The following is a 23,700-nucleotide window of genomic DNA, read 5'->3' as shown; positions in this document are numbered from 1 at the left end:
GCTGCCAGCAGCAGCACCACGCCAGCAAAACGCCACCTACCTTATGTCCCATGATATGGCCTGGTGGTGTTTTGCTGGCGGACGCTGCTGCTGGAAGCAGCGCCACGTCCAGTCTCCTGCCAGAGGACCCCCTGCAAGCAGGTAAGTCGGGTTCTCCGACAGGAGAGGGGGGGCGGGGTGTTGTGTGCGTGTGTGTGTGACTGTTTGAATGCGTGCATGCATGAGTGGGTGTGTGTGTGTGTACGTGCATGTTGTGTCGTGTGATTGAGTGTGTGCCTGGATGTATATTTGTGAGTGTTGCTGTGAGTGTGTATGAATGCATGCATGCATGGGTGATTGTATGCATGTGTGTATGGGTGTGTTTGTATGTGCGTGTATATGGGGGTTGGGAGTGGGAGGGTGGAGGAGGACTCTGGGGAGGGAGGGGTGGGGGGAGACCCCTATCAGTGCCAGGGAAGGAATTCCCTGGCACTGATACTGCCTACTGCCATGGTGGTACAGAAAACACGGAAACCATGGCGGTGGGCGGGGTAAAAATTCCATGGGCGGCCTAGTGACGGCTGCCGGGCTGGAGACTGTAGTCTCCAGCCCGGCGGTCGTTACTGCCGTGGTGGTCGGTGTTTTAACTTAGCAGTTTGGTTTAGGCCAAAACGCTAATGTCATAATAGTGGAGGTATGTACCGCCAGCCTGTTGGCAGTACTACTGCCACTACTGCACCGATCCCCGGGGTCATAATGACCCCCTATGTCCCGTGAGTTATAGCTATTTATATAGGTTTGTATTATTGCATATGTACAACTAGTTATCTTTAGTTTTGCCTGGATATTTATTTCGTTTGGTTTAAAAAGGGGAAGGTGTTGTACCTGTAAGTATATGTTTGCTTATCGTGCTCGAGCTGGCATGCGACTGTTATGAGTGCGAGCTCGAGAGCATCTTAGTTTCTATTAAGGTCCCCTCTAGAATTGTCTATTTACATTCATGTTCAGGTGATGGCATAACATACTATGGTTTAAACATGTGTAGTTTGCTGGTGTTACCTGGGCATCGGTAAGTCAGTAGATGCTCAGTGGCTGAGACCAGGGTGCGCTTGCTGTGGGCTCCGTTCTTTGGACTCAAATAAAGCTTCACTTCTGAAACTTACCTCCTCATCTTCAGCATTATTCGTGAAGGATATCTTGTAACAGTCCTTTCACCAAAATGTGAAGGGTGAACAGTGATTTTGAGTTAAGCTACTGAATTAGAGCAAATAAGCTGTTTCAGACCCTCTTCATTCCAGAGATGCTGTAACTGTTTCAGATGTTTTATAATCCACACTTCATAAGCAGCCTTTCATTTTCTGGGTAACCAGTTCAGTCACAGCTTAAGAAACAAGCATTTGCAATGCAATGGGTCTCACGTTTGCTCGAGTGAGAGCTATTAGCATTGTAAATTCCTAACTGGACTTTTCTTGCCACATAAATTGAAAATGAAAAGAAAAACAGTTGACAGAAGGTTGCCGATTGAAAGCACCATGGCCACCATGAGCACAAGAATTTTTGGCTTCTTGCGTGAACGTCTAGAAAGGATCGCAGTTGGGATGAAAGGCAAACCAAAACTGGAGGAGGGGCCACCACACGCTGTAACAGAAGGAAGCGTGACGTAGTGTGATGGCCAACAAAAATGTTCACTTAGTGAAATCTCCTGGGGAGGGAACTCCGCACACAAAGGAGGGACATTTCACAAAATGCACCAATAAAAATGAAGCATTGAAGACAAGCACAAACAAGAATGAACAGCAATAGTGGGCGTGGTTAAAAGCACACAGAGAGATTACAACAGAGTAGAGTGCTTGCAGGCTAGATCCTAAAAACAGAATCTTGTTCTATGGGGAAGTCATGTGAGGGATGCTTTATGGGAGACAGGAAGTTATAGAAGTCTCAGGTATCCAGCTGTCTGACAACCAATGAATTTAAGTGCCTACCACTCTGGGGAAATGCAGAATCTTTTCTTCCAGCCAGCTCCTGACTCCCTTCTCTGGCAGTCTCCTGGTCCCAAGGCATTCTCACCAGGTTGGCTGGTGACATCATATCACTACATATTATACCAAATAGAATGTTCCCAATATTGCGGAATAGGACTAGTGCAATTAGATTTTCCAAGCACTGCATTTGGATTTCTCAAAAAACCCTCAGGGGTATTCCTGGAAATCTACGACAGTCATTGGATTCTCAGTATTTCCTCAATTTAGTCGTGAGGATTTTTATCAAGTGGAGACACCACACTGCGTATACTGCACGGAAATGTGAGTTAGGACTTTTCACTTTTTTTTTCTTCAAATGGAAACCATTATTCCCCTTGGAGAAACTTTCCCTATACACTGCTACATATAGCATGAGGGATGTTTTGTTACTTTCCCATCCTTGAAGGCACTGGAGCAGTTTCCCATGTGTTTCTAGGACAGGAATGTTGTGGCACAATGTCTGTACCCACAAAGTTAAGTTTGTGGGTGTTCTGACGTTCACGGTTGAACATTCAAAGGTTTTCGGATTTTTGCTCCTTGCAATATTGCGCTACTTGACAACAACATGCGCAGCAGAGGTTACATGCCAAAAACATGTGGGCAAACAGCACATTGTAAGGGATTTGAACCCGTGGGCGTATTACTGCACATATGCAATTAGAGCATGGGAAAATACCGCCTGCCTCGGGAGTCTGTCCTTGAAATGGATCTCGCGCCAAGGTTGTAATCAGGGCCTTAGAGCACAGTGGTTCATCTAGTAACATTTTCCAGCAGTCAGGACACATTGTTCATGGGTGGAACCCTTCATTATTGGCAGAGATGAGCTAAAAATGATGTAATGGAATGACACCCGGAGGAGATGGGAAGCGTTAACTCAAGCCTTTCTATCCACACGGATTTCAAGGAAAGCTCTCACTTAAAAGTCCGGTTAGTGTTGTTAGGTGTAGACTGGATGGATTTTCAGACTGATAAAGCAGTAACCAGTTCTAAAGTTGTGAACGGAGTTGGAGTCGCTCACTAAATAATGGGCCATATTCTGGCCGCTGATGGAAAACTGATCTTAATGGAACTGGTGTCTGACATAATGTGTGGTATGTAACCACCTACCTTTAAATCACCCATGCCCCTTCTGGCCCCTCTAAGCCACATCAAATGTTACTGATCCATGATGATAACTGATGATTCCATCAAAGACCTCCACCCAGGTGTCCCCTGCTCTGCCTACCAAATAATTAAAGACCATAGTTCGAAGTGGCCCACACCATCGAACTTTGTGATGTTCATGCCATTGACAAATAGTTATTTATCTCTTGTGTTACAGCATGGTTTAGGATGCATTTGGGGGATTGGGGCTTAGACAATGTGCCTAGTAAAATGTGCCTACAGTTAGATGAAGGGGGGTTCGTTTTGGACTAGGGGTTGCTTGTGAGATTGGGGTTAGGGTGATGTGACGGGAGGATATTACTTGCCCAGGCAGGAGTGTGAGGAGGGAAGGGGAGCAGACTACACTGGGATTGGAGTTTACTAAATGGCAAAAACCCAGGGACCGTAGAAATGCACCACCCTTCTCCTGATTTCATCATTTCTGATACGTTTCCTGGACTTGAAACTCACATCCTGAATCCCTGGGCTGGTTCTATATGTGGTGTTTGTGAATGCTTCACTGGCACATCATTCAGTTCTGGGGCCGCATCATTCAACAGATGCACACGCGTGATGAGGTATGTGCTCATGTGTGTCACCATGCGTGCGTACGCCTACAGAATTAAGTGCACACCATTTTGTTCATTTATTAATTTACAGATCGAAGATGGCACGCACCACTTGGTGCAGTAAATAAAAATAAAATCAAATGAATTAATGCACTAAAGCAAATCCGCCTGGCTGCAAACTGCCTGGCTCTCCAAGAAATGTAAAAAATGTAAAATTAAATATTAAAAGGACTGCAAGGTGTGACTGAGCCACAAAAGAGCAAGTGGTAGGAAGCAAAAAGCAACAAGTAGGGGATGAGAATGAAATGAAAATAAAAAATAAAGCCAATGGGGGAGGGGGAGAGAAGGAGGGAGAAGGCAGCACATGGAAAAAGAACGACACAGGGGGCAGGGGACTTTGGCCCGGCGAGAAACACAGAAGAGAGAGGAGCACATATGGGAGAGAGCAACGTGGAGTAAGGAAGGCTGGTATCTGGCAGGAAAAAGAAGCACACAAGGTAGAGCTGGAAGACACATGCACTCTCACTGAGTTCCTAACAAAAAAGAAGTAGTTCCATAAAAGTGAGTAGCGTAAGGATACATTTCAGTCAATCAAAAGGATGGTAAAGAGACTTCCTGCAGGGAAGGGACAAATATAAGAACAGGAAGACAAACCATTGAATGAGAAGCAAGCAAATGAGTGACAAAAAAAGCCAGCCAATGTGAAGCATTGGGCTAGTCGAAGCCCACAGTGAGCTTTTGGTATGGTCCTAACAAGCTTTCGCCTACAGACAGCTAAAAGCATTCTGGTAGGCAAGACCTGATGAACAAGCGAAGTCACTTAAAGGGAACAATCAAGAAAATCCATGGCTGAGGCAACAGGTTTGGCAACCGACCTGCTGTCATGTGTGACACATTAAGCCAGTCCTGGTTTTCGAGCCGAATGTTACCGCCTTCTGGAAACATGCGTTTTTAGACAATGTTGTAAGAATAAGCTTATAAATAACTACTGTGTGGTATGAAACTAGAGCACATTAAGGAGGGGGGTGTCACACATGGCCTGCTATGAAACCTTGTTGAATCAGAAAGATTCCATTCCTTGGTCCCTGTAACCCAGTGCTTCATGTGAGCCGGTGCTTTCCAGTGCTCAGCACCGGCACTTAACTTTCTAGTGACAGTCCACCACATGGTGGCACTGTATGTCAAATTTTGAGATGAGCACAACAACTGTGTTTAGTACATCAATATACATTAACAATAAATAACACGCCACGCACTCCATTATTATAGCGCTGGGTGGCCTGCAGTCGGAAGTGTCACACTTGCAGGAGTGCATGGTTAGTTGTGCTGGTTCGGTCACGGGCAGAATGGCAGGGGAAATGGGTGCTGTAGGTTGTTCTGGCTTCAGCAAAAGGGCCCCGGCATAACAAATTAAGCACTGGGGTAATGTTTCATGCACAAGGTTTCAGCTAGCTTTAAGGCCTTTGCCTAGAGGCACATTTGGGGGGCTCAGTAACCACAAGTGGATGCTGGGAAGGCTTCGATTAGGAGGGCTCATATGGAGCAGTTACCCCCATCCCCCCCGCCGGATCACTTTCCTTCTGCAGGGTCCAGCCTCTTGAGAACAGACCTGCCCGGGGGTGCGTGAGGGCAGCTGATGAGTTAAACATGCAGCCTGGCCGAGGAGGGAGGGTCAGGTTCCCTCCAGGCATTTAGGTGGGAAGTGCGAAAAATCTGCCGTTCCACTTCACCCAGATGGCTTCCACCTTTTCGTCCTGAAGTGCCAGACAAGCACATTCACGGACTTCCGGTTGTGCCCCAGTGAAAGGGGGGGGGGGGGGGGGGGGGGGGAGGGGTGCAGCGGCTGCTCAGCTCCAGATGTGATTGCGGGGAAGTGATGCAAACTTGTGGAAACTAGAGAAACGAACTGATGGTGAAAACCTTCTCTGCCATAATATTAGGACAGAAAGAGAAATAGGGGCCAGATGCGGATCTGCAGATCAAGCTTCCCACCCACCCTCAGAAATGACAATAAATGAGCTTCAGCCACTCATTTCAGCTCACCCTCAAGTGTAGGGTATCCCTCCTCTGGGACTCAACTCACCCCTCTCCAAGACGTCTATGGGATCGCCCGCCATAAAACCTTCCTTGCACAGCATGCATGGAACATTGATCTCCTTTGATGCCAACGTGTCTTTCACTAAATTCATCTCATCTCACTGTGCTGTGACGCTTTAAAGATCGGGAGGTGAGCATCCGTAGTGCAAGTTTCCCCCGGGTACACAGATAGTGCACGGACACGAGCAATGCAAGCTTCCTTGGCACACACAGAACTGGTGCGCTTGAGACAGCAGAAACACAAGCTTTGAACAGTGCAAGCTTCCTCCAGGTTCACACAAAAGATGCACTGCTCATGCCCCTGCAATAGGTTTCCTTGAAACACAAACCGGTGCACTTGAGACAGCAGAAACGCAAGCTTTGCACAGTGCAAGCTTCCCCCAGGTACACACAAGAGATGCACTGCTCGTGCCCCTGCAATAGGTTTCCTTGATACACAAGCTTGTACACTTGAGACAGCAGAAACGCAAGCTTTGCACAGTGCAAGCTTCCCCTGGGTACACAGAAGAGTTACTGCACGGACATGAGCAAAGCAAGCATCCTTGGCACACACAGAACTGGTGCGCTTGAGACAGCAGAAACGCAAGCTTTGCACAGTGCAAGCTTCCCCTGGGTACATAGAAGAGATACTGCATGGGCATGAGCAGTGCAAGTTTCCCTGATCCACAAACCAGTGCACTTGAGACAGCAGAAACGCAAGCTTTGCACAGTCCAAGCTTCTCCCACACAACATGTCAAGCTGTGTGGCAAGTTTCTCACATACACAGCAGGCACACCAAATGCAGTGGCAGGGCAGTGGTGAGCAGACCCGCTCAGCTGTGCGGGGTCACGGATTGTCCTCAGAGATCCAAGGTGGTAGGAGCAGCAAAGGGGCATCAACACAGGAGATGTGGACACTGGTCTGAGGCCTACATAAACAGGAAGGGCACGCGGCATTGGTGACACAAGGGGAGACATGCTTCTCATCAGGTAGTCTGTAGAACCTACCCCCACCACACTGACTCAGGTGTCTGTCCGGTGCAGTAACATAGCAAGGATACTTTCAATTGGATTTTCGTTTTGTCACTCTTATTTTCTTGCTTTCTATTTGATGCTTTTATTTCTTTTAGGCAGCCCCTCTAGTCTTCGTTGCTCCCGTGGAGCATAGACTGTTTACCATCTCTCCGACTGGTTCTTTTATCCTTCCACAAGTGACTGCTTTTTGGGAACGTTTTTTTCTTTTTTTAAAAGCACTTCATGAGAGTGCATGTGTTTCTCCTGTTCGGTTTTATTTCCCCAGATTTCTTCCATGCCACTCAATTCCACTCCATTCCACACAATGCCACTCTACACACTATGCCACTCCATGCCGATCTACTCTGTGCCACTCCACGCTACCACACTCTATGCCACTCTACTTAATTTCACTTTACTCCACTCCACACAATACCATTCTTCAGCAATCCATGCTATGCTACTATACTACACTCTGCAGCACTACACACCACTTCACTCCATACAAGGCCACGCCGCTCTACTATGTGCCACTCTATGCCACTTCACCCCACTCTTGGTGTTGCTTCCGACAGCGCTCCCCGTCTTGCTTCCAACCGTGTTCTATGTTGCTTTCCTCTACCTTCTTGTTGCTTCACAGACCTCCATGGTTCTCCTCTCCAAGTTGCTTCTCCCACCTGCGTACTTCCTCCCACTCACATTCTTTCCCTACCCACTAGTGTTACTTTTTGTTTACTTATTCAACTCCGATTGGCAAACAGAAACATGTGCATGCTTGGTGCACTCACCTACTTATGTAAGCAGCTGTCTATGTTGGCTTAATTGTACTTGTTAGTTTGGCCCCTTGACATACCTTCGTAAAAAAGTGTTGTCCAGAGAGGTTAATCCGGGCCAATTTTTTCTGGACTACATTTTTTTTTTTTTTTAAATGGCGGATGTGTTGCAGTGATGATGTAATATTTCAGGAACCATGAGCCCTATATACTTCATTTTGGTGTCAAAACATAGGTTTTGGGGGTTAAGTAGTCTTACAGAGACAGAAAATAATTCCTCAGAGCAACCCTTCAGCCATTTTCTAAAATGGCAGCTCTATAACAGGTTTAGCCATCAAACTGGTAATTTATTTTATTATAGTTTTTGTTTCAGGTTTTCCGTTGATTCAAATTTGTAAACAGGAGCGACGCAGGTGGTAGCAGAGGATCTTAACCTCTGGACAGTGTTGCTAACTACAAAATTGGAGGACTCCTTCAACAAAGAAAAATGTGACTTATGTCAAACTAATCTGAAAGAAAAGCTAACATCAACTGCGGCTGGACAGAAGAGAGTTTGAGATGCTGCAGAAATACAGAAAGATGAAGTTCACAAAAGATTGAACCTGATGGGTGAAGAGAATCAAATATTTTATCATGCTGACGAGTGCTACAAGTTGCATACAATTAAAAATAAAAAAAATAAAAAAGCCTGGGGAAATAAAAAAAATTGTCAAAAAAGAAAAAAAAAAATTGCAGAAACCAGTGAATCATAACAAGGATCTGAGTCTTCTGAGAAAGTGACAACAACAAAACCCAGTGTCCATCCATTTAGAAGATCGATGGCTACCCTTTGTCCACTTCAAAGCAGAGGAATCAATGTGTTATCTGTGGTTTAGCTAAAATAAGCACCAAAGGGATTGACGAAAAAACAAAGTATATAGTACTGGAGGCTCAAAAGACAAACGTGTTTTTATCTGCGGCTAGTTTCTTCCAAAATTAAGTTTTCAGCCGAGTAGCTGATTTAGTGGGAGTCAACGAGAATGCCTGCTGTTGTCTTAACATTTTTACATCATTGTTGAATATCAGCAAAGCAAAAAACTGTTACAAACTAAAGTTCTTAAGTTCGGAACAGAAGCCAACAACATTGATGATGGCTTTGAAGATATAAGAGAAGAAGTGGAAGACAATCCCATGAACCGTCAGGCTTATGCTGTGCAAATGTACAGTCTTTTTCAAATCATGTCTTATGAATTACATCACGACAAAAATAAAACTCCACTAAGTGTGACTGTCCACGCAATCTAGGACAAGTGAAAAAGTAGAAAGCTAATGACTTCAAGGAATAGGGCTGGTGTATCAACAAGTTATAATGACATAGTATGGAGCATGAACTTGTTAGCAGCTCATGCTGTAAAATCTTGTGAATCCGAAAGAACACCACTTCCAAGTCACTTTACCAGGAAAGGATTTACAATTGCTGCTCTTGCTAACTTAGGTTTTAAAGACAGCTCTTCTTTGTCTGGAACATCCAGCACAAATGATATTGCCTCAGTGATTTTCCAAGACTGTAGCGATAAAGTAGCTGCTGGAAAACAAGCTGTCAGCTGTAGGCATAAACAAAGCTGCAAACTTTTAACGCAACTGCCTTGCCAACGTGTGCAAATTTACTACAAGCCATCAACACGTCCCAGTCTACCAGAAAGTTTCAAAGTGGCTGAGGACATGCATGGATCTTCTTCTACCTGATGCTGCAGTCCGCAAAGCTGATTTAACTGAATTCATCATATCGCTTATTCAGTGTGGACTGAAGGATGAAAAGCCAGTTCTTCTGGGGGCTGGAATTCATGCTTTGATCTCCCAGAATATCGTCTCACTAAAGGTTGGATTTTTACCAGCAATACCATCTCCAGCCACAGACTATATAACATTATACACAGCTTGAAAAAAATTCCAAAATGTGTGTGCTCAGTTTAAAGGCCAACCTATCCCGCTAGTTTTCTGTGATGATGGTGCCTTCCGTATTGTAGTTGACATTTTTATGAGCAATCCAGTAGAATTTGATGATCTTTACCCAATGATGGCCGTTTTCCACATGACAAAAGTTGTATTGTGCAGGAAGGTCTCAGTGGATGTGGCATAGACAATGCACTTATTGAGGCTAAAATCTTTGGAAGCAAAACTGTCCAGTCAGTACTGAGCGGAACTCATTATGTTTGTTCGTTACAAGGTATGCTCATCATATCTGAGGCTATAGAAACATTGTGTTGGAATGCTTTCTGGAACAAGAATGACAAATTAGGTTTTGCATATCTGATCTCAGAAGTGAACAAGGTACAGGGTATACTTCATTCACAAGACATAATGCAAAGTCATGCAATGTTCGATACACTCCGTTCAAAACCAGAAAAACAAGTTTGTAGAGTTTGTCAAAGAATGTGAAATGAAAATCAGAACTTTGCAAATACTGGGGAAATGTTTTACACAAGATAGCTCCAGTGAAAAACTTGGTACATGCTGATCGGGAAGGTGACTGGGAGCTGCACATGAAGACTGTGGAGTCACTGATTACTGCGTTTTGTGAATTTGATTGCATAAACTACCCAAGATATGGGTCCTGGTATTTGGAAAGAGAAAATTTATGTAAAGACATTTTGTGGTGAAAGACAGAGAGAGAAGGTTCAATGCTGTGGCTCCAGATATGAAACTGGAATAGGCGATCTAGAGATCACAAAAAAGCTCCAACGGAATTGTTGGTCGGTCGTAAAAGTGAATATGTTGCTCAAGGGCAGCTAGTTTACCATGAAGTCCTTTCTACCTGCAAAGTTTTCAGAAAGAGGACAAATTCAAAACAAATGGACCATCGGGAAACTGTTCCTCACCACGAACCTGTGGAAGAGGAAAACTTTTTAATAAACATGTTGGCAGACTTCTTCATTTCATGCAGCAGCAAGGAAACCCCTTTGAAATGACTGAGCCTGTGCAACTAAACCAAGTACACAACTTCTTGACCAAATAATATGTGGATAACGATATAAAGACATGTTTACTAGATGTCCTGGAACATGGATCGAAACTATAGGCAGAACTGAAGCAGGAGAGATTTGTATTGAAGGAGAAAAAGCTGTTTGACATAATGACTACAGCTAACCTTTCACACTTTAATTGCCATAGTAAAAGTTTCGTCCAACCAGCCACTACAAAACAGGTTATGAAAAAAAAAAAAAAAAAAAAAAAACACGTTCGCAAGCACACAGAAAGATGGATGTAGCAAAAGAAGGAGGTGAATTTATCAAAGATATTCTGTCATGATCTTATGCCAAACACTTTTGATAGAGATGCTGCAACCAAACCAGTGAAGCACAAACTTGTGCAAGAGCTTAAAAAAAAAAAAAAAAAAACACACCACACACACACACACACACACCACACCTTTCACCTGAAGAATTTCAATTCGAAAAGATTTCTTCATTGAAAACTGCTGTTGTTGTAGACTATATGCCACAATTGCGAATGGTCAAGATTTCATTCATGCAAAACTTCGGAGAGGTCATTCAAACTGTTCTACAGATATCAAAGTCAAAGTCAGTGTGCACCTTTAAAAAACTGCACATTGTGTTTGACAGTTATCTTGAACTATCTGTCAAAGAATGTGAGAGAATCAGACGAATGTCTACAAGTGGAACAATTGACCTTGCCTGCATCAAAAATTTGACACCTATACCTGTGCAACTTAATAAATTCTGGTGATTAATATCGAACAAGATGAACTTGGAGATGTAACTTGCCAAAAACATTGCTGATGCTTTAGTGACCACTGAATTTCCAATTATTGCAAGTGGCATGATTATCAATGAGGAGTTGGTGTCTGCAGAGATATATTCAAAAGGTACTGGCCATACTGTTCAAGAACTTAATAGCAAATTATAGGAAGCTGACCTTTGTGTTGTGCCACATATTGAGTGGGCTGTTCAAAATGGTTCCATTCAAGTCATTGTACTGTCAAATGACACAGATGTTATTATTGTGCTACTTAGATTTGTTACAATGTTCATAAGTCAAGGATTGTCAGAGTTATGGATATGGTGGAAGGGGCGAGAAAAAAAAAAAAAAAAAAAAAATTAATTCTGTTTCTTCTTCTGTACAAGAAACTTGACACAGAGATGCCCACTGTTCTTACCAAGCCACATATTCTTATAGGCGATGACACTATGAGCAAAATTGGAACAAAGCTTGGAGCTTTAACTGCTGAACCTGTGAAGTTTCTAAAGGGATTTGCTGATATAGAAGAAGAATGACTTTAAAGACGTAGAAAAATATCTTGTGCATGTGTCGAAAATGAATTCGGACAGTCACATTTGCCGATCTTCGGCACAGTGAATTCAAGAGATATGTCCCACTAAGTGACCTTCCACCGACATCATATTTGTGTGTGGACACATTAAAAGAGTGTTCTACTTGATCAGAAGATGTGTAAATGTTTTGGATGCATAAATAGAGAAAGATCCATGTGAATTAGGTTGGGAAGATAATGATGGTGTGCTAAAACCTCCGAAATTTCTAAAGCCTCTACCCACAGAACTTACACATACATGTACTTGCAAAACCTGTGCTACAAAAAGATGTCCCTGCAAATGTACCAAAAGCAATTGCCGAAACAAATACGTCATTAAGAAAAATTCAGGCCAGATCAGCAACGTCTACTTAAGCTAAATACTTCTCTAATGATCAAAAAATACAAATCAAGAATGAAAATCTCTGGGCAACAATTGTTTTTATGGAGGTATATCATGAGTCCGGGATTATGTCTATTAGCTATGCTGCACAGCATCAAGAATGCTGGGCGCCATGGCTAAAACTCTTAACCACAAATGTCTTGATTTGATAAAATTATTATTTTGCTATTTTATTCTGATTTGCCTCAATGTAATGGCTAGTGGGAGGATGGCTCAGTGAGCTTATCATTCACTGCTGGCTAATATGGTTGTGTGAATGCCATACCTGAGTTCTGGAGAAACAGATGAATCCTTCCATTGTTAGAAGGTGAGCAAACTAAGTAGCATAAAGTGGGTAGGAGTAAATTGGGTATGAGAAATATCTGCTTTTACAGCATTTAGGAATGACAGAAGTGAAGTGCGTAGGCCCGTGCAATATAAAAACAATTTATGTTTATTAAAGGAAATGAGTTTCATGTAAAGAGCCTTGATACCTTGCATCCAAGAGCGCTATGCAAGATGAATAAATGTAGTTGACGTAGCTTCTTGCAGAGTTGTCCATATCTTAAAGAAAATACACTCCAGTAATTTTCCCAGATTAATGCGTGACTATGCATAACATAAAATTAAATGCCTTGTGTTTATATGACTCCTTGGCTGGGATTATTATAATTTTCTTCAAACTCTCACCTATCACCTGGTACAGGAGAGGTAAGAGTTGAGGCTGCCTGGAGCAAGCAGTTCAATGGCATATCCCCAATAGATGAATGTTTAAAAGTTTAAAACTTGTCACATGAAGGTTTCAAACAGATTTTTGCTGCAAACGCATTAATCATGAAGCGGCCTTCATTTGTTTATCAAAACTAATAATGCGTCCCGAAACACCATATTTGAACCTGGAAGTTTGAAATACTCGATGACCAAACACATTCACCCTCAACAAACCCAATAAGCATTGGAGGTCTCGCATTTGCGGAAATTTTGTCAAAGTTTTTTTTTTTGTGTTGTGGTGTGGTGTGCAATGGCCTATCAATCAACATTTAAAGCACGGCTTATCACCCGGGGGGTCTCAAGGCGGAGGCTGGGTAAGCGTGTCAGTGGAAGAGCTAGGTCTTGAGGTCCTTTCGGAACGGAGTCAGCGATAGGGACTGCCTGAGGTGGGGCAGCATCATGTTCCAGGTCTGCGCAGCAAGGTAGGAGAAGGATCTTCCTCCAGCCGTGCCTTGTATGCATGGGTCAGGAGTTTGAAGGTGATGCCAGGGAGCTAGTGTAGATATCTCAGGTGGGTGGAAATGTGGCTGTGGCAGGGGATGTCCAGGATCAGTCTGGCCGCGGCATGCTGTATTCTCTGGAGTTTTTTGTTGATTCTGGCATAGAGTGCATTGCCATAGTCGAGTTTACTGCTGACGAGTGCCTGAGTGACTGTTCTTGCGTCAACGGGGATCCACTTGAAGATTTTCCGGAGCCGGCGAAGGATGTGGAAGCATGATGAGGAGACGGCGTTGACTTGGCGGGCCATGGACAGTGAGGAGTCAATAATGCAGAGGTTGCAGGCATGGTCGATCAGAGGAGGGGCAGTTCCGAAGCTACTGGGCCACCAGGAGTCATCAGTGCGGAAGTGGTGGGGACCAGGATGAGGATCTCAGTCTTGTCCGAGATGAGCTTGAGGCAGCTGTCCTTTATCCAGTCTGGATTGCCTTAATTTGGTTGTAAAAGTTATTTTTGGCTGTTGATGGGTCATTAAAGAGGGTGTCTTGTCAGCGTATTAGACGATGTTGAGCCCGTGGTATCTGACGATCTCAACGAGCGGGGTCATGTAGACAAGAGGGTAGGGCTCAAGGAGAAACCCTGGGGAACCCGGAATCGTGTAGTCTGGTGCACCGGGTGGTTTGGGAGACCGTGCCGAATGCGGAGGATAGCTCAAGGAGGATTAGGGCTGCAGTCCACTAGGGTGTGGATGCTATCCGTGGCTACTAGGAGTGCGTTTTCTCTGCGGTGGTTGCTCCTGAATCTGGATTGGGAGGGGTCGAGGATGTGGTTGGCTTCTAGGAATTTGGTGGGATATGCGTTGATCACTTTTACAATTACCTTGGCTGGAAAAGGGAACAGCGTGATTGGTCTGTAGTTTTCCAGCTCTGTTGGGTCTGCGGAAGGTTTCTTCAGGAGGGGGTTTATCTCCGCGTGTTTCCAGGCATCCAGAAAGGTGGTGGTGTCGATGGAGCGGTTGATAGTACGGCATAGTTCGGGAGCAATGATAGTGCTGACTTGATTGAAGATGTGGTGGGGGCATGGGTAAGAGGGTGCCCGGAGTGGGTGGTATTCATGAGTTTGAGGTGTCTTTTTGGGTGAGAAGGGACCAGTGCTCCATGATCATTTGTGATAATGTCGGTGGTGGTGCTGGTGGGCGTGGGGGCCTTTGCTTGCAAATCCTTTGCAGAGGTCCTGAATGTTCCAGTGGAAGAAGGTGGCGAGGCTGTTGCAGAGGTCTTGGGAGGGTGGGATGTCTGTGCCTATGGTGAAAAGTTCCTTGCTGTTGGTGCTGATTCTCTATTAAAATTACTAATTTTCTAGTCCATCTGAGGAGCCGGTGGTGTGATGGGATGGCGTCTTTGAAGGTTTTGTGGTTGGTTGAGCTCTTACTGCTTCTCCACTTTCTCTCTAGTCGTCTGCATGCGCCTCACTGGTGAGGTTGTGGGCCGAGGCGTTGGCGTCCGCGGTGTCTGGTGGTGGGGAGTTGTGGAGTGCGGTGGTGAGCTGGGCTTCCGTGATCTTAGTCTAGTTCCTGCAAGGGGAGCAGTGGGAGAGGTGCTGTTCGACAGTCTTGGTGAAGGAGAAGTGAACGCAGTGGTGGTCAGTTCAGTGGAGTTCGGAGATGTGCAATAAGGAGCGGTGGTTTCTGGCAGAGAAGACAAGGCTGAGGGTGTATCCTGCTGAGTGTGTGGGGAGGTTGACCAGTTGCTCGAGTCTGAGTGTGAGGAGGTTCTCCATGTCCGGGTCGCTGTGGTTGAGGAGATGAAAGTTAAGGTCCCCAAGGTGTATGTAGTCCATTGAGGTGAGAGCTTGGGGAGCGATGAAGTCAGCTAGAGCTTCGCTGAAGAGTGGACAGGGTCCTGGGGGTCTGTAGATGAGCATTTGGTGGAGGGTGGTGCTTGGATTAGTCTGGATCTGAAAGGGAAAGTGTTCGGCGACGGGGGTCTGGACATCAACGCCGGTCGTGAGTCGGAGTGATTTTTGTGGACAATGGTGACACCTCCTCCTGGTCAGTTGACGCAATCTTGATGTATGATCTTGTAGTCGTCGGGATGGAAGCGGCGATGTCCGGAGTTGAGGAGGTGGTGATCCAGGTCTATGCAAAGAGGATGACATTGGGGGCGATGGAGTCGAGGAGGTCCCAAACTTCTATTGCATGCTTGATGAGGGAGCCAGTGTTGAGTAGTATACATCGGAGGTGTCTGGGAGGTGCAGCAGAGGGTGGGGGGAGGGGTTGTTTAGGTTGCGAGGACAGGTGATGGTGCAGTTGCGGTAGGAGGGCCATGGGTGCCCTTGGGTGAGGTGCAGTGGCAGGCAGTTCAGCCTCCGGGGTTGAAGGCGTGCAGGGTGCTTCCATTGTATCAGTTGATGGAGCGGGAACCAGGGTCCGTTGCGCTGGGCGCAGATGGGGTTGCCTTTGGTGCACCAGCGGCGCAGCTGTACAGTGTCTGCCATTAAGAAGGGGAGGGAGATGGGAGGGGTCGCTCAGCTGGGAGGCGGGATGGTGGGAAATGCAGCGCTGAGAGAGGGTGGGGCCGCAGGGGCAGCAGCAGTGTCGCAGGATTGGAGAACAAAGGAAAAAGGCAAAAAAAAAAAAAAAAAAGTTCTAAAACAGAAAGAAAGGCAAAAAGGGCACAGAAAAAGGTAAAAGGCTGCAGAGAGAGACAGAAGGCTACCACTAGGCCACCAGGGATGAGGCGCACACGGGAGTCTGCGGGTGGAGGAGGTCCTCGAACACAATGAGCCAGGCAGGCTCAGAGGGTGAAGGGCAGAAGCAGGTGGAGCTGCACAGGGGAACTATGCTAATGCTGGCCAAATGCCGGGCATTCCATAGTTTAGTATGGTATTGTCTGGTCTGTCATTCTGTAGTATGATATGGCATGTCAATCTATAGTATAGCATGGTATGGCCTGTCATTCTGTAGCATGATATGGTGTGGTCTGGTATTTCATGGTATGTTATAGAATTGCCTGTCATTGTATGGTATGCTATGGTGGCTGTTGTACAGTATGGTATGGCCCGTCATTGTATAGTACGGAAAGCTATGGCATGTCACTGTATAGAATGGCACCTTTCACTGAATAGTACAGTATGGTATGGCCTGTCATAGAGTATATTATGGTATGTTACGGCCTGTCACTGTATATTATAATAAGTTATGATATGGCCTGTCATTGTATGGGATAGTATGGCCTATCTTTGTATGATATAGGCTATCATTGTACAGTATGGTATGCCGTGTCTTTGTACAGTATAGTATGGCATGGCCTGTCACTGTATATTATAATAAGGTATGATTTAGCCTGTCAATGTATGGGGTGGTATGGCCTGCCTTTGTATGTTATGGTAGGGCTATCATTGTACAGTATGGTATGCCCAGTCACTGTATAGTATTGTATGGCATGGCCTGTCATTGTATAGTATGGTATGGCATGGCCTGTCATGTTATAGTATGGTATGGTATGGTATGGTATGGTATAGCCTGTCATAGTGTAGTATAACATGGTATAGTATGGCCTGTCATTGTAGAGTTTAGTGTGCTATGGTAGGGACGGCCATTATATAGTATAGCATGTTACAGTATGGCCCATCATTGTATGGTAGGGTATGGCCTGCCTGTGTATGGTATGTTACAAATGTCATTGTATGTATGGCCTGTCATTGCGAGATTAGTATGATATGTTATCCCCGTCATTGTACAGTATGGTCCGGCATGGCCAGTCTTTCTATAGTACAGTATAGTATGGTATGTCATTGTAGAGTTTTCTACGGCATGGTCTGTCATTGTATACTGTAAGATGGTATGGCCTGTCATTATATAGTATGTTATGGTATGGTATGGCCAATCATTGGAGAGCTTAATATAGTATGGCCTGTCATTGTGTAGTATGGCCTACCTATCATTCCTATCATTGAAAAGCTTAGTATGGTATGGCCTGCCATTGCATAATATGGTATGGTCTGGCACTCAGTGGCGGCCGCCACATGTGTCAAGAAGGGGAGTGGGGAGAGGGTACACGATGAATGACGGGGTAAAAAAAAATTTTAAAAAAATAAACACACTTACCTTTCGCCGCCCGTCTCCCATCGCTGGCCCCCACTTCCTCGCTCCTGATGATGTCCCAGCATTCGCTGGGACACCAGCGCCGGCTCCCCAGCAATCCTGGTGCAGCTTACATGCTAAGCATAGCATGTAAGCAGCGTCAGACACAAGCCTGGGTCTGTGCCGTTTCTCCAGCCCGGCTGTGCATACGGCCAGCCAAACACACTTGCGCACTTAGTACACTCTCCCACCCCCCGTGGCCCAGCCTCCCCCTCCATGCACCTGTTGGCTGAGCCAGCAGACGAATAATGAAAATAAAACGATAGGAAGCTATGAGGACCCTGCAACTGCGGAGGAGCCACCCCTGCTGTCACTGTAGAGTTTAGTATGGTATGGTAGGGTAGGGTACGGTATGGCCTGTTATCGTGTAATATAGCATGGTCTGGCCGGTCGGTGTATAGTATGTTTTGGTATGGCCGGTCATTGTAGAGTTTAGTATGGTATGGTATGGTATGGTACGGTAGGGTACAGTATGGCTTGTTATCGTGTAATATAGCATGGTCTGGCCGGTCGGTGTATAGTATGTTTTGGTATGGCCTGTCATTGTAGAGTTTAGTATGGTATGGTACGGTAGGGTACAGTATGGCTTGTTATCGTGTAATTTAGCATGGTCTGGCCTGTCGGTGTATAGTATGTTTTGGTATGGCCTGTCACTGTAGAGTTTAGTATGGTATGGTACGGTAGGGTACGGTATGGCCTGTTATCGTGTAATATAGCATGGTCTGGCCGGTCGGTGTATAGTATGTTTTGGTATGGCCTGTCACTGTAGAGTTTAGTATGGTATGGTACGGTAGGGTACAGTATGGCCTGTTATCGTGTAATATAGAATGGTCTGGCCTGTCATTGTAGAGTTTAGTACGGTATGGTATGGTAGGGTAGGGTACAGTATGGCCTGTTATCGTGTAATATAGCATGGTCTGGCCGGTCGGTGTATAGTATGTTTTGGTATGGCCTGTCACTGTAGAGTTTAGTATGATGTCTGAGACAGGCCCAGCTCTGAATTACATGATTCACTGATTGCTCAGGCTTCACACAGACATACATGGAATTGGAAAGATAAAAGCTTGTATTGGCTTCAAATATAATTTACTGCTTGATGGATTTAGTAGCAGCCCCGGTACATTCATCCTGTACTGAATTACTGGCCTCTAGTTAGCAATGTATCTGTAGACCTGGAGTGTCCATTTAAGCGTAGGTGAGCTGGAGCTGGCCCAGGGCGTCCCGTGGCTGTGGGCACGGAGAAGGGGATGAGCTAATGGCAAACAGTGAGCTCGGTGTGGGGTGAGGAGAAAACAAATCAAGACAGGCTCATTAATCAAGGTTAGTACCACAACAAATATTAATGGTGGATGCCCAGTGTCTTATTTTTTAAAAGGGCCTGTTTTTCATGGCTTTTAATTAAAAAAAAAATAAATAAAAAAAAAAAAAAAGTGCCGTAATCCGCTTTGTGGAACTTCTCTCTGGTTGCTTTTCCCTCTTCGCTTCCCAAAGGGAGGCTCTGAGGCAGCGTAGCCTCCGCTATGGCGGAGGAGCATCGCTCCCCCACGAGCAGTAGCAGCTAAACTTTAACAATGAAAGGATAATAAACACTGTTTACTATCCTTTCAATGTTAAAGGGGCGGGGCCAATGGGGATGAGGGGCACAAGAGGAGTGCACTTCCCTCTCCAGCCCGCCACTGTGTTGTCAGGATGCAGAGAGCAGGCACAGGCTCCCAGTCAGCCTGGGAGCGCCCTGTCTGGGTGCTCCAGCCAATCCCAACGCTGCTCTAAGCGGCATCAGGACTGGCCTCAGGGCAGGCTGGGAGCCTGTGTCTGCCTGCAGTGACCAGGAGAGAGGACTGGTGTGGCAGAGGAGGTAAGTTTGAATTTTTTTTATTTAATGATTTTGTCCCCCCCCCCCACACGCCTCCCTGTCCCTTTAAGGCGCAGCAAGCCTCGACTGCTCCGAGGACGTCCATATTTTCATCAGCGGGGTTTTTGCATCATAACAAAATCTCTTTTTGGTGCAGTTTTATATAGCCCAAAAACAACTCAAAAGTATTCTCATTAAGAGATTAGGGGCCAGATGTATACAGCTTTTTTCTGTTCGCCAACAGATTCATAGAATCGGGGCATCTGCAACCAGAAAAAAGCATTTTTGGATGTACCAAACCCTATTTTATCATTCCGTAATCTATTACTTAAACACAAAATGGGTAGTAATTTAGTATTAGGAAGGGGCGTGTCAAGGGCGTCCCTTCCTAATAGCGACTCACAGTGGTAAGCATGAATGTTTTGTGGATGAAATGCGGATGCAAAACATTCGGTTTTTACCACCAAATTCAATTTGGTAGTAACCTATCTGCAAACGGGAAGGGGTCCCAAAACCCCTTTGTGAATGCATGCGAAAATGTTTAAGGTCAGGCAGTGGTCCCACAGACCACCACTTACTCTTAAAAAATGAAACGGAAACATTTAATCGTTCTTTTTTTAAACACATTTAGTTTTCCTTTAAGGAAAACAGGCTAAATTTAAAAACGAAAAAAAAAAAAAAAAAAAAAAACAACAATCACGCACATGGTGGTCTGCTGTCCCCAGCAGGCCACCAACCCTGTGTGTTTTGCAGTTCGCAATAGGTTGCAAATTGCTCTCTACCTCATGAATATTAATGGAGGTAGGTCTATTTGCGACCCACTGGAAATCGCAACTGGAAATCAATAGTTTCGTACATTGGAAATTGCGATTCGCATGGAATCGCAATTAGGAATCGCAATTTCTAACATATGTACATGGGGTCCTAGGAGATTTACCCAGAAATACAGGTTGTTGAGCCGATGCCAAGACTCGAACCTGGTTCCCAAGCATGTGACTATAATGCCACATCCCTCCTAATGAAAAACATTATTAAAATAAAGAGAATCTTTCAAAAGAGCATCTGATTTTAGAACCGTGACGTGCAGCAGTTGACTTTAGGCGTTTATTGCAGTGTTTTGATGTTCTGTGCATGTTCCGCTGAAAAACAGCATTTCGTCGGCAATGAGACGGACTAAATCCACTGAAGATCCATTTGGACAGGGTTGAGAGGTTAAGGAATTTTGGCAAAATGGCCTTGAAATAGTCCTGTTTGAATAAGCCACATTCAGGCAGCCCACAGTACACTCGATGACTGCAATAAAATGTAATTGTTCAAATGTTAGATTCCTGTCCAGGTGAGAATCTTTGCAACAGAAAAGACAAGCTGCTGGAAACTGAGAGGTGGCCGCGCCAGATGGGGCCTGTGGATGGAGGTTGGCCCCTACAGGACAGTGCTTCGTGCAACTCATTTTCATCCTGATCCATGTATATTTTCAGTGATGTTTATGTGCATTGCACACTTAGAACAGCAACTAGGAAACCAGACTGGAGATGGGGGGTGGGGGTTAGGAGGGGCGAAGGGGAGGGGTTAGGAGAAACAGTACCCCAACCACATCAGGAGCAGTGGACGGGCACTGATTAGGTTTGATTAATCTCTGCTTAGTCCCTGCTCCACAGAGGAAACAGAAGTGACATTTGGCCTGCGCTGACCAGTTAGGTGGCAGCAAAGAAGACTGAAGCTGAATGGTTAGCAACGGGTGGGCTGCAAGTCCTTTAGTGAACACAATAGAGTTGCAATCAAGCTCACGCACTCGCAGGCTCGACCCTAAAAATGAACCACAATGAGTCTGCTCTTACCTACATTGACAATCTGATTACACGTTTGTGTAGGTGACTACATACCAGACATTCAAGTGTAGAACTTTCATTAGGCAAACCTGAGGGCATATTTACTAACATTTCACACAACACAGCACAGCATGGCAGCATATTTATACAGATTTGGCGCATTTCTGCTGCCTGCTTGAGCTGGCTTACTGTGTGCAGCCTAGAGCCAACACAAACACCCTTGCACCATGGAACAAGAGTGCCTGCATTACTGAAAGGACTGTTTTGTGCATGAAGGGGCACCTTCCTGCACAAAACTATCTAAAGCAGCATTTTCCTTTTTCTATATGTAATGCAGAATGCATCACACTTAGAACAAGCATTGTCAAAGCCAATAGGTCTCCCCTATGCAAGAGCTATTGGCTTTGCCAATGTGTTCTAGCCATGCTGTACACCCGCATGGCTGCTGTTCAGCATGTCTAAAAGTTAGTGGCATAGAGGAGAGTGTCGTAGAGTGGAATGGAAAAGAGTGGAGTGCAAGAGAGTGTTGTGTATTGGAGCGGCATAGTGTGGAGTTGCGTAGATTGGCATATACACTGGAGTGGCATAGATAGACTGGACTGGTGTAGAGTGCACTGGCATAGAGTGTTGCAGAGTTTAGAGTGTGGAGTTGCGTAGATTGGCATCTACACTGGAGTGGCATAGATTAGACTGGACTGGTGTAGAGTGCACTGGCATAGAGTGTTGCAGAGTTTAGAGTGTGGAGTTGCGTAGATTGGCATCTACACTGGAGTGGCATAGATAGACTGGACTGGTGTAGAGTGCACTGGCATAGGGTGTTGCAGAGTTTAGTGTGTGGAGTTGCGTAGATTGGCATCTACACTGGAGTGGCATAGATTAGACTGGACTGGTGTAGAGTGCACTGGCATAGGGTGTTGCAGAGTTTAGAGTGTAGAGTGTGGAGTTGCGTAGATTGGCATCTACACTGGAGTGGCATAGATAGACTGGACTGGTGTAGAGTGCACTGGCATAGAGTGTTGCAGAGTTTAGAGTGTAGAGTGTGGAGTTGCGTAGATTGGCATCTACACTGGAGTGGCATAGATTAGACTGGACTGGTGTAGAGTGCACTGGCATAGGGTGTTGCAGAGTTTAGTGTGTAGAGTGTGGAGTTGCGTAGATTGGCATCTACACTGGAGTGGCATAGATTAGACTGGACTGGTGTAGAGTGCACTGGCATAGAGTGTTGCAGAGTTTAGAGTGTAGAGTGTGGAGTTGCGTAGATTGGCATCTACACTGGAGTGGCATAGATAGACTGGACTGGTGTTGAGTGCACTGGCATAGGGTGTTGCAGAGTTTAGTGTGTAGAGTGTGGAGTTGCGTAGATTGGCATCTACACTGGAGTGGCATAGATTAGACTGGACTGGTGTAGAGTGCACTGGCATAGAGTGTTGCAGAGTTTAGAGTGTAGAGTGTGGAGTTGCGTAGATTGGCATCTACACTGGAGTGGCATAGATAGACTGGACTGGTGTAGAGTGCACTGGCATAGGGTGTTGCAGAGTTTAGTGTGTAGAGTGTGGAGTTGCGTAGATTGGCATCTACACTGGAGTGGCATAGATTAGACTGGACTGGTGTAGAGTGCACTGGCATAGAGTGTTGCAGAGTTTAGAGTGTAGAGTGTGGAGTTGCGTAGATTGGCATCTACACTGGAGTGGCATAGATAGACTGGACTGGTGTAGAGTGCACTGGCATAGGGTGTTGCAGAGTTTAGTGTGTGGAGTTGCGTAGATTGGCATCTACACTGGAGTGGCATAGATAGACTGGTGTAGAGTGCACTGGCATAGGGTGTTGCAGAGTTTAGAGTGTGGAGTTGCGTAGATTGGCATATACACTGGAGTGGCATAGATTAGACTGGAGTAGAGTGCACTGGCATAGGGTGTTGCAGAGTTTAGTGTGTAGAGTTGCGTATATTGGCATCTACACTGGAGTGGCATAGATTAGACTGGACTGGTGTAGAGTGCACTGGCATAGAGTGTTGCAGAGTTTAGAGTGTGGAGTTGCGTAGATTGGCATCTACACTGGAGTGGCATAGATTAGACTGGAGTAGAGTGCACTGGCATAGAGTGTTGCATAGTTTAGAGTGTAGAGTGTGGAGTTGTGTAGATTGGCATCTACACTGGAGTGGCATAGATAGACTGGAGTAGAGTGCACTGGCATAGGGTGTTGCAGAGTTTAGTGTGTGGAGTTGCGTAGATTGGCATCTACACTGGAGTGGCATAGATTAGACTGGACTGGTGTAGAGTGCACTGGCATAGAGTGTTGCAGAGTTTAGAGTGTGGAGTTGCGTAGATTGGCATCTACACTGGAGTGGCATAGATTAGACTGGACTGGTGTAGAGTGCACTGGCATAGAGTGTTGCATAGT

General features: G+C 45.4%; 1 protein-coding gene across 2 annotated transcripts in view; it reads right to left on the bottom strand.

Annotated features, from left to right (window-relative positions):
- GASK1A (golgi associated kinase 1A) overlaps nucleotides 1-23,700 on the bottom strand; it is a 145,042-nt gene that overhangs the window by 104,119 nt on the left and 17,223 nt on the right. The window lies entirely within an intron of this gene.

The sequence above is a fragment of the Pleurodeles waltl genome, chromosome 10 (assembly GCF_031143425.1).
Source record: "Pleurodeles waltl isolate 20211129_DDA chromosome 10, aPleWal1.hap1.20221129, whole genome shotgun sequence".
Classification (NCBI taxonomy): Eukaryota; Metazoa; Chordata; class Amphibia; order Caudata; family Salamandridae; genus Pleurodeles; species Pleurodeles waltl.
Note: the sequence above shows the minus strand (reverse complement) of the source record. Positions and strands in the feature narration are given on the sequence as shown.